Raw genomic sequence first — 12,022 nt, 5'->3', positions numbered from 1 at the left:
TCAAATAACCAGTTCCAGCAATGCGAATTCCAGCCCTTTGGGTCTGACTCCTTTGGGTTTTCCTTACCCTTCTGATGAGTGCTTACACAAGATTTCCCTCTCCCTGTATGTCAGAGCTATGCTTCTGCTTTCCTGATCAACTAGGTTCCTTTATCTGGTAAAGTCAGCAGAAATTTTACAGCTGTCAAAAGCCATGAGGGAAATGAACAGATGAATCCAGTATGAAGTCTTGAGAAAATCAGCCCCAAAATCTGGGGAATAATGAGCTAAAACACTGATTTCTGTAGCATTGTTCTCTCCTCTATGGCCTGTCAGTGGTGATATGGTGCAGAAAAGTCTGGGGTTGGTGTGGCAGGCAGGGACTGCCCAGCTGATAGACCAGTATGCTCTTTACATGAAAATTATGGAGAAAAGGAAATATGGAGTGGCTGAAGTAATAGTGATACAAGTGAAATCTTGGACTCTCAAGCAGTTCCAGAAGTTTGGGAAGTTATCGCTTTGATGTTCAGTTAGAAAAACAGTAGCACTACACTGCAGCAGCTTTTAGTTTCTTAAAAGGTATTTACATTCCAGATCCAGGTGCCTGTCTTAGTATAAAGCTTAGAGAAGTAGATAGGTAAAGATATCCCACATTTTGTAAGAGAAAGACGTGTTCTCCAAATCTATTAAAATTCTTTGAAAAAGTCAAAGAGAAAAACCCCACAAAATTGGCCTACTAGACAACAGTGAAATTCAGTGACCAGGAAGAGGTAGTTTCCAAAAGGAGACAGCTTTTAAAAATAGGTAACTGAAAATATGAACAAAATACCTGAGATAAATCGTAGAAAAAATTGTTGAGCATACCCATAACTGTTTTTAAAAAAATGTTTAAATACAATGTCATTTTTAATGGAATAATACAACTGAGAGCAATTACACTGATCTCATCGTGCTGACCAAAGTTGTCCTAGTAGCTCCTGGCTCTCCTTGACTGTCTGGGTAGGTCTGTGCTTCTTGTCCTGGACAGCAGGTTAGCTCTTTGGGCAGGGAACATGGTTTTGTTCTGTGTTTGGGGAGTGTTCCCTGACAGGTGCTTGAATGTGCTGCAGTAATGCCAATAATAAATAACAAATATTTTCCTACTCTTTCCGATTATTCCCATAGTAAATTGCACCTGCTAAGCCTGCTTAAGCTTGCAAGAGGAAGAAAAACACTTGTTAATCTGCTCTCTTCTCTTCTTGTTTAAATAAAACAACTTTTCTCAGAGGCATACTCCAAAAATGAAACAGTACTTTCTGGTGAATACACTTCTGCTGAGTGGATTTCCTGGACATGTTTGTAATCTGTACTAGGAAAATGAAGAAAGAAATCCTGATGTATTTTCAGGTCAGTTGTGGCTTTTACGATTGATTGATTGATTTGTGAATTTGCATTGTACAGCCCTTAAAATCTCATCTCAGTTTTTTGCATAAAGCTTATGCAAAACTTCTGACTGAGTTAAAATACAGTATTTGAAAATATATTGACTTGGCTAAAGGACTCAAACTGGAAGGGAATTTACCATAAGGAAACTGTTCCTGCAGCTGATGTTCCTACAGGTTGACTGAGAAGCTCCTGTTAAGGGAGGGGGATTAAGGCAATGCTTCAGTCTCTCAGCGGTTCTGCTGCTCCAGGCTGAGGCTGGGTGATGTGATGGTCATCTGGAATCATGAAGGAAGCTTCTGACTGTCCTTCTCCAGAAGATTAAAGCTTGCTTCATGTGACAGTGATGAGAACTGCTTGCTTTTGAAAATCAGTACTCCAGTGTTTCAGCTCCCCCAAAGTGAAAATGTGACACCTACCTAAAGGAATGCTGAGAGTCATAGGGACACCCTGTGATAACTTGATAACTATACTGCTTGACATTTTTGGAGTCGCTATACCCCTTTTAAGGCTCTCACCTTAGCAAGAAATAAAGTGGCATCTGTAAATGCTCATGTGACTCCCCTGTCCTTAGGAAAACCTAGAAGATTATTTTAGACACTGAAACTTAAGGCTGTTAATTAAGTTAATTGAGATGGATTGCATCCTAAATAATCTTCACAAATCCCCTTGGCCAGATACTAAACAATGGTGGATGCCTTATATGAGATTCTGAGCGGCCTGACTCTAGCTATGTCCAAGGAGTTGGAATACCATGGAGTAGGACTCTGTCCAAAGCTATCATCTTTTTTTATATATTTTCTTTTCTTTACTGGCAGGGAAATTTATGTTTCTTCTGTGAAATGTTTCTACATTGTCTCAATATTGCATAAAGATACTCAGCACTTCACAGGAAGTGGTCTTGGAAAGGTATTTATGATGTGCTAAAGATTATACACCAAGTGAGCAATAGCACAGAGACCAGAATTCTTTTCTTTTACCAAAAATATCCTCCCACAAAAGTGGAAGAACAAGCTGCAAGTTCCATCTGCTTCCTCACATGGAGAGATCCAGCAGGTCCTCCAAAGGACGCCACCTGCTTCCCTTGGGACTCAGCTTCATTTGAAGAAACACCATCAGAATTCTTAAAATGGTGCCATAAAAATACTTAGGCAACCAAATGCTGCATTGAATTCTTGTTTGAATGTTATATTCAGCATTCACATGCTCACACCCATAAACACTGATGTTCTGGTTTTCTTTTTAGGTGCACTTAAACTTACGTGATATTTTTTAATTTTTATACAAATTGAAGCAATACAGAAGACAATCTTTAAGTAATTTATTTTTTTAAAAACTTAGTACTTTGTTCCAGACACAAAAACACCCTGTCTAAATGATCTTCTTGTCTGTTCTGGTTTTCACTGCCTATATGATGAATGCAGGATAAATCCTATGTTTATCTATGCATCTGCTGGTAAATCATGCAGCCATTAATCGCTATACAAGATAAGACCATGTTTGCATTTTCTTGTATGCTATCTATTTTCATATTGAAATATCAAAAATTGGTCTAATACAAGGAATGTTGATTTTTAATACTGTGGAAACATATTCAACTTTCCCAGTACTAACAAAAAAGGTTTTATACTTTTTTTGGGGGGTCTTTAAAAATATGTTAGCTGGATATCTGTAATAATGCACTGTTGTCAATTCTGTGGACTCCTGCATGCCTTAGGTGGGGATTGAAAGGACAATAGGAGACAAAGTGAATATAAGCAACACTGAATATAAGCAACACTGAAAACTGTAGAAACTGTGAAGACATACTCACTACCTGCTCCCCCCATTTCCTGATAGTGGTTTATTGTTAAAACCTGTTACTCAGATAAGAAGGAAATGATGGTGACTTTCTCCAGTGAAGCTGGCTACCAGAACCAGTCAAGAACATAGTAGGAAAAAAGACTCAGGAAGAGGACCTGCTGTATTCCAGGTGCTGCCACTGTGTGCACATCCCTCTGTCCGTACTCCAGCTCTGCATGCTTTGACACGTAGAGCATCTGCAACAGGAGCCAAATTGAATAACCACTTACAAGTTCATCATAATATAACTGAGAATTTAACATGCTTAAACAGATCAAGCTAAACTTTCAATCTTGCTTTTATTCTTTCCTTGCTCAGGAATGATGCATGTCTTTTACTTTCAAGCTACCTTTGATAGATTGCCATATGGAAATGATAGGGTTTTTTTATTATTTTAATATTAAGAATATAAGGTTTAGTTCTATGACCTAGGCTAAGCTCCATGTAAATTCTACTTCAAGTAAATCACTACAGCTAGTAAAACTCTTCCTTCTGCAAAATAAGCCTTCTGATTTTAGTCCTTTTTGAAGGACCAAAAGGACGTGCCTTGTGATTACTCCTTATTCCTCTGATTCTCACTGCAGGGAAGTTTATATGAGCAGACTTCAGCTGGCAAGCTTGTGTATTGTTCATGTCCACTTGGGATGTCCTTTCAAGAAGCAGCAGTCTAGAAGTCTGATGGCAATACTGGGAAATCAGCGGAGTGGATTATCTGTTGGATTAGCGTTGCTTTGTGCCATGGTGACCTGTCTTGCTACACACAGTCACTCTCAGTGGACGCTGAACTCAAAATCCTGGTTTTTGGGCCAACTTGCAATTTTGTCTTAGTTACAGTGCATGAGGAAGGCACCTGGTTGGATCGAGGTGCTGGGTTCCAGCTCACATCTGGTCATGGTTTCTAGGGGGCTTTTAAAAGATGACATAGGTTAGGTCAGTCACCTAGCTGCAGCGGGGGAAGGAAAGGAAAGCTGAAACACATGGCATTCCCTCCTGGCTCTGAAAAGCAGAAACCCAGATCTTCAGGGAATCTGGGCCAATGTGTTCCTCACACTTCAGACGGCAGTCCCACTCATTCCTCACTCTGCAGGCTGTACCGTGCCGAGGTTTCGCAGCCACTCGCGGTGCCAAGGGTGTTTCCCGGTTTGCCCCGTTTCCCCAGCGGGTAAGAGTGGCTGGCTTTAGCACACAGGGCTGCGGGAGCTCTAACCTCAGAGGACTGCAAGTTGGGAGTATTTTCATGTAAAGCCTTTTTCATGAAAACATGTTCATCTGTTGAAACTGAAAGTCTTTGTAGGGAAGAGTTGATTTTGATGAATTCCCCATTTTTTTTTTTAAAAGGCATATAAAAGGCTCAGCAGATTTGAGAACATATGGGGTTTGATTCTCCACTGTCTTACACGTTGTGCCGTTGTTTACGATCTGACAAGGCAGATGTAAAATACAACCTCACTGCCTGGTTAGGATTTGCCTCCACTTAGTTACAAGTATGACTGAATACACAAGATTAAAAAGCCTGGTGAATCAGTTCCCTGTTTCTTTTCCTCCATGATCAGTGATCCTTTGTCACCTGCTTTTGACCACCATGACACATGTAGGTTTGTATCAACCCTCCTACTGAACTCTTTCTCTTTTGCTTTGCCTTCCCAGCCTTCTCCTGCTTTTTCTCAAGTTTTTGCATCTTTCTGGGTTACTACATCCCAGGTATTTTGAAAGGAATGTGCATGTAGAAATTGGAAGGGGGTGGGAGGAACAAGTAGGACAGTGATTTTTTTGTGGGGGTCGCACATTCTGTCAGCAAAGGAGGAAGATGAAACTTTCTCTCCCTGTTAGCTCTGGTGACTACACCTGAAATACTGCATTCCATTCTGGCATCCTACAACTAGAAAAAATGACAAGAGAGAAAGAAAAGAGCAGTATAAGTGATTCAGAGACTGAATATACACTGACTTATATGGAAAGACTAAATTAACTTTAAAAAGATATGGCTTGCCCAAGCAAAAAAAGCTTACTGAACTATTTTAGTATCCTTTATGGGTATTATGTGCATTTTACATTATAAAGTCTGTTATAATATCAGTTTGATGTCATAAATAGTTTGAGGTCTGCCCCATTAGGTTTATTATTCCTGAATATAAACTGAAAAAAACTTCAGTGCCAGAAAGAGCCAAAGTCTTGTTATGGCATTGGAGCAAAAGTCCACCTAGTCCAGCATTTTGTCTCCTATGGTGGCCAACACAGGTTGCTGAAGAAAAACACTGAAGTGTTTTTCCCCAATATTTTTTCCCAATATTTTTCCCAACTTCCAGCAATTTGTGGCTGAGGGACTTCCCAAGCAAGAGCTAGAAAAACTTCAGTACCATGAACACGAGCACTTTTAGCTGAATTTTTTCACTTGAAAGACTTTTTTCATCAAAATTCTCCCTTTCTTGAAATATTATTCTCTTTTAATCTGAAATTTCAAAACAAAATTATGCATCCTAAATATTTTGATTTTTTTTTTTAAAAAGTGACAGAAGTTTACAGCATCCCTTTTCATTTTCTAGCTCTGAAAAATTTCAATCGTAGGAGGCCAAAAGAATGGAAAAAATGGAAGTGAAGCAGGGGACCAAATTAAATCAGTTACATTCTGTGACCAAATAGAGGGAGACACATAAGAATGAAGGACACAAAATTCTAAAATATTTAAATTTGTCTTTTCTGAACATAAGGAGAAACAGAAAACATTTGATTTTTTTTTAAACTATTTTTGATCTAACTTTCCCTACAATATGACTCGCAGGTGACAGGGAAAAGTATTTGAATATTTTTCTGGGATAAATCTTTTTCTGACCAACTGTAGTTATGAAATTCTCTGGTCATCTGAATATATTTATTAACAAATATCTATTAAAAATATTTATTAAGGAATTCAAAATTTCCCACTCTTATAATTCAACAGATGCCCTAATGCTAAACACATTAATTTTAGATTTTGATGTATTTGTAATGCACTTCAGCACCACAGTGTATGCTTGGTGTTCTTGAATAAATTCTTAGAAACACACTTGCACAATATCAGTCCTGCAGGGACTCGCAGATGAAATTGGCTCATTTCTTTGTTTTATTAGGGCCTCCTTGTGCCATATTCACAGACCAAAAAATGCCTTGAAGGGAGTAAAATAGCTTTCTGAAGCTCCTTCCCTTCTCTGGGTGCAGGCGACCTCCAAAGAGATGCGGTATGGACGTGGAGCACATTGAAGGGTCGTGCTAGTTTCAGGGTGAATCATGTACACCCACAATTTATTTCATGGGGATTGAGGAGAGCAGAAACTAACTGAGTCCTGCTTCATAGGGAAGTCTGCTGCCTCCCTGGGGCCCAGGTAAAGGACCTCACGGCAAAACTCCCCAATCTAGTGAGACCCAAGAACCACTACCCTCTCTTGGTTTTTCAGGTAGGTAGCAACAATTACCAGGAGAACTCCTGATCAATGAAGAGAGATTTCAAGGCCTTGGGGAAACTGGTTAAGGGGTCAGGGGCACAAATTGTGTTCTCCTCCATCCGTTCAGTTGCGGGGATAGATGAGGAAGAATACAGGAGAACTCAACAGATGAACTTGTGTCTCCGAGACTGGTGTTACCAGCAGGACTTTGGATTTTCCAATCATGGGTTAGTATACAGGACATCAGACCTTTTGGCATCAGGTGGGATGCACCTGTCCCAGAGGGGGAAAAGTATCTTGGGGCAAGAGTTAGCTGGTCTCATTGAGAGAGCTTTAAACTAGATATGAAGGGGGAAGGGGACAAAACTGGAACTCCCAGACATAAGCCCCAGGGTAGATTACCAGAGCTTGTGGGCTGTTGTGCCAGCGATGACCCTCACCCTGCTATCCCAGTGGAGGCAAGGGATGGAGACATGCAGCACAACAAAGATGCAAGGGATATTGATGGATCAGTAACTGTGGTAACACCTGTGAAAGCTCAGGCTGGAATTAGGATCTCTAAATGCAAACAGGTGCTGGGGACATCAGCCCATCTGAAGTGCATCTATACCAATGCACACAGCATGGGTAACAAACAGGAGGAGCTTGAAGCCATGATGCAGCAGGAAAATTATGATGTAATGGCTATCACAGAAACATGGTGGGATGTCTCCCATGACTGGAGTGCACCAATTGATGGCTACAAGCTCTTTAGGAAGGATAGGCAAGGAAGGAGAGGCGGTGGGGTGGCGCTGTATGTTAGGGACTGTTATGATTGCTTTGAGTACAAGTGTAGTGAAGACAGGGTGGAGTGTCTTTGTGTTAGAATCAAGGGGAAGGCCAACAGGGCAGATGTTGTAGTGGAAGTCTACTATAGGCCACCCAACCAGGACAGAGAGGTGGATGACATATTCTATAGGCATTTAGGTGAAATCTCATGATTGCTTGTCCTTGTTCTTGTGGGAGACTTTAACTTCCCAGACATCTGCTGGAAATACAACACAGCAGAGTGGGACCAGTCCCAGAGATTCCTGTAATGTGTGGCAGATAACTTCCTGACACAGCTGGTGAGTGAACCGACCAGAGAAGGTGCCCTGCTGGACCTCCTCTTTGTGAACAGAGAAGGACTGGTGGATGATGTGGCAGTTGGAGGTCGACTAGGGCACAGCGATCATGAAATAATAGAGTTCTCTATTGTTAGGGAGGCCAGGAGAGGGGGTAGCAGAACTGCCATCCTGGATTTTCCAAGGGCTGACTTTGACTTGTTTAGGCACCTGCTTGTCAGAATCCTTTGGGAGACGGTCCTGAAGGGTACAGGGGTCCAGGAAGGCTGGACACTCTTTGAGAATGAAGTCGTGATGGCACAGGATCTGGCTGTCCCCACGTGCTGTAAGAGAAGCTGGCAACAGAGAAGACCACCCTGGCTAAACAGGGAGCTTTGGCTGCAACTCAGGGAGAAAAAGAGAGTTTACAGCCTTTAGAAGAAGGGGCTAGCCACTCACAGTGATTACAAAGATGCTGTGAAGCTATGCAGGGCGGAAATCAGGAGGTCTAAAGTCCAGCTGGAAATTAATCTGGCTTCAGCAATCAAGGATAACAAGAAATGTTTCTATAAGTATGTGAGCAGCAAAAGAAAGACCAGAGAGAGTCTCCATCCCCTGCTGGATGCAGGAGGAAACATGGCAACGAGTGATGAGGAAAAGGCTGAGATGCTTAATGCCTTCTTTGCCTCAGTCTTTAATAACAAGACCAGTTGTACTGAGGGAATCCAGCCTCCTCAGCCAGAAGACAGAGACTGGGAGAACGACCTCCCCCCGCAATCCAGGAGGAGATAGTCAGTGACCTACTGCATCACATAGACATACACAAGTCTATGGGACTGGATAGGATACACCCGAGGGTGCTGAAGGAGCTGGCTGGGGTGCTCGCCAAGCTGCTTTCCATCATTTACCAGCCGTCCTGGCTGACTTGGTTGTTAGGTGTTGGAATGGACTGCCCAGGGAGGTAGTGGAGTCCCCATCCCTGGAGGTATTTTAAGAGTTGGGTTGACATAGCGCTTAGGGATATGGTGTAGTTGGGAACTGTCATTGTTAGGTTAATGGTTGGACTGGATGATCTTCAAGGTGTTTTCCAACCTTGATGATTCTGTGATTCTGTGATTCTGTGAGACTGCTCTGACTCACATTTGGGACAGAACAGTCACAGCCTACAGCACAGACTAAGGCTCTCGGTCCCCATGTCCTTTTCGCTACTATTCATACCCCAAAAAGGTATAAAGAACAAGGTAAAAGAAATAACTGAAAAAACAGCTTCCAGTTGTGATAGCCTTAAGGCAATAGGAGCACACAGCTCTAGAGATTCTGCTAAGAGGAAGAAATCTGATTCTACAAGTTACACACTTTTTTGAAAGACAGAATTAAAATACTTTTTTAATGTGCTGTTGAAACAAGCAAACAAAGATGCATCACTTGAAACACAGCAGAATGGGGAAAAGATGACAGTGTCACAACTGCCAGCTCGATGGAGCCTCCAAAGGAGGTGATGCAAGGCAATGCAACAAAGGTGTTCTTGCTGAGGCTTTCCTGCTCAAAGAGGTTTATGACATGAAATTAGATCCAGGCTGGCAAAAGTTTCTTTTACAACTAGGTTAAAATATTCTGAGATTCAGGATGCTGATACCAAGTAAATGAACATGACATTTTTAAATTGATGTGGTGCCAGGGAAAATGGCCAGAAAGCAGTTGTTAAGATGGTTAAATCATCTTTAGGTCATATTGGGAAAAAAAATCCCACTGAAGTTTTCAGCACTGGATATGTTTTATTGCTTCTAATATAAATTTGCTGATAGTAGTTATTACCATAACTGGGAACTGATCACACCGGGCATGGAGGATTTGGGTGCATTTAAGCTGGCCTAAATGACACTAGGCTGTGAGTGCTTTCCTGAATGGAAAACAGTTTCAGTATTTAATAGTAATTTTAATGTGAAAAAGCCAATTCTTAGCATCTGCAAAAATACAGGGGCACGGCTTGTTAGATTTATATATTCCTATTCCAATGACTAGGAACTGCATAATATCTTGGTACCTTTGAGGCTGCAAGTAAAACTTTTTTTTTTTTTTTTTTAATTTTACCATTCTACAGTGACAGAAAAGTAGCTTGCTCACCTCTGCACTTTCGGTACTTAATTTATTCCTTCCAGTCAACTTGTTCTTTCTGGCATGCTTAGACAAACTGCAGACTCATGTACCTTTACAGAACTGCTGCAAGCCAGGAAACAGAACCAGATGAGATATAGGAAGAAGAAAAGAAAAAGGCAGGATGCATTCATTTATTCTTGACTGTGTTTTCAACTGAAACTCAAAAAGTATTACAAAGATAATAATCTATTGCTTTTACATACAGTAGGGGTAGCTTCTATATATGCCATGACAGCTGAATCTCCAGTCAGTTGGCATTTTGTCCAGCATCTAGTATCAGTTTGAAAAATGCCTTCACTTTGCCAATCTCACGTTGCCAAGTCACAGTTCAGAGTCGCAAGAGAACAAAGGCAAATTCAATAGCTGGAAAAATACAAGAGAAGAAAGACTGGCCTTGGACAAGATTTCATTTAATGCTGCTAGGAACTCTAGCGCTGGCTAGAACTGTTTCAAAAGCCTGTATTCTTCTGCTCTTCCTTCAGGAAATAATATGTTAGCATACCTCAAACCCAATGGAGCCACCCAATGGAAAACTAACTATACAATGCACACACTGCCAGATGCTGTTCTTTCTAGCTGTGACTAGAGCTGCAAGTATCTTAGTTAACCTGCTCTGAGATAATTCAGGTATCTCTAGCCTTACAGTGAAATCTGCAGAAAAGGTAAAGGCTCTTCTAAGTTTTGTCTTCAGAAGCGATTGATAGTGAGAAGCTAAAGTTTCCTGGTTTCTAAGCCTTTTTGATGTTTTTGAAAATTGTACCCATATTCTAGTAAATGTACCAAAAAGCATGCCTGTTAGTTGGTACATAAACTATAGAGCGAATATACTTGGGCCAGTAATGCACACATTAACATTAATGGACATTCTTAGATGCTCTGTCCCCTCTCCTCGGCCCTTACTTTTTGAGAACAAACATGATTGGAAGTTGATGGAGGAAATGGTTTTGGAAAATAAAAGACAAGCTGATTTTTAGCTGATCTTTAAGCATGCGTACGAGACGTATGCTTTGGAAAATACTTAAGATACAATCATACACTGATATTTCCTGAGCATATCCATCACTCCCATGGGACATGTCTTTTCAACACTCTCATTCATGGATATATATCTATGATTTTGCATATAATTAGCATAACTCAAAAAATTCCTTTCTCCTATTGAAAGTTAATACAGAGCTTCAGAAGCAGACAGAGGATCAAACTTGGGTCTTCTGGAATCAATGAAGAACTTAAGTGTCATTAATATCACTCATGATCAACAGAGCCAAAAAGCTTTCTTCATTACAGCAAAGAGAAAAAATGTTGACCATGTCATTATGGATCTTTCTGGACAAGTCTTGTCTTTTTTAGTGAATTTGTGACAGTGATCAAATACATCTTGCAACCCTCTGTCAGCCCTATTGACTAACTCTGAGGTTTCACAGACTGCCTGAGAAGCACGCAGCTCCTTAGGTAATTTGACGACCATAATGTGGCATCCATGACTTGCATCCCCTGAAAGCTCCAAGTGTCTCTCAGCTTCCCACCAGGATGTTCAACTCTTTCTTCTTCTGCTCCTTCACATAGAGAGACCTGCATGGCCATAACTGACTCCTTGGCTTGTGTATGTGCTGTCTGTCCCACAAATATTTCTCAGATCACAGCTTGACTTGTCTTTTACACTCACATAGAGGTGTCTTTAATTCCTTTTATCTTTCAGGCTGAAGAAAGGGTTTGCCATTTTCAAGGATGCTCTTAAACTCACACTCCTTTTCAGTGGCAGCATGTTACTACCTTCCGGGAGCACAGGATGACTTCTAGGACTACTGGCCACAGTTCCATGAGCCAAAGATTTTAGTGACTTTGTAGGCAGTATCGGTTCCCCAAAATCAGATGGATCACTGAAGCTTGTGCTTTGCCTTAACTCTCAGCACTTCATTAGAGGTCTCCTAAATCTCTTTGAAAAACTCAAATAAACCCCAGCAGTAGGGTGCCCACTGATGGAACATTACTTACTTATATATTTGCCCTGGATGGTGTGTGATTAGTTTTAAAAAGTGTCGACCAGTGTAGAAAATGAGCCTGTGTAAGCAGAGAAGGAAAACATATGTTGAAAAATTCTCAAGAAAGGCTAGGACTGGC

This window comes from Strix uralensis, chromosome 3, assembly GCF_047716275.1.
Source record: "Strix uralensis isolate ZFMK-TIS-50842 chromosome 3, bStrUra1, whole genome shotgun sequence".
Lineage (NCBI taxonomy): Eukaryota > Metazoa > Chordata > Aves > Strigiformes > Strigidae > Strix > Strix uralensis.
Note: the sequence above shows the minus strand (reverse complement) of the source record.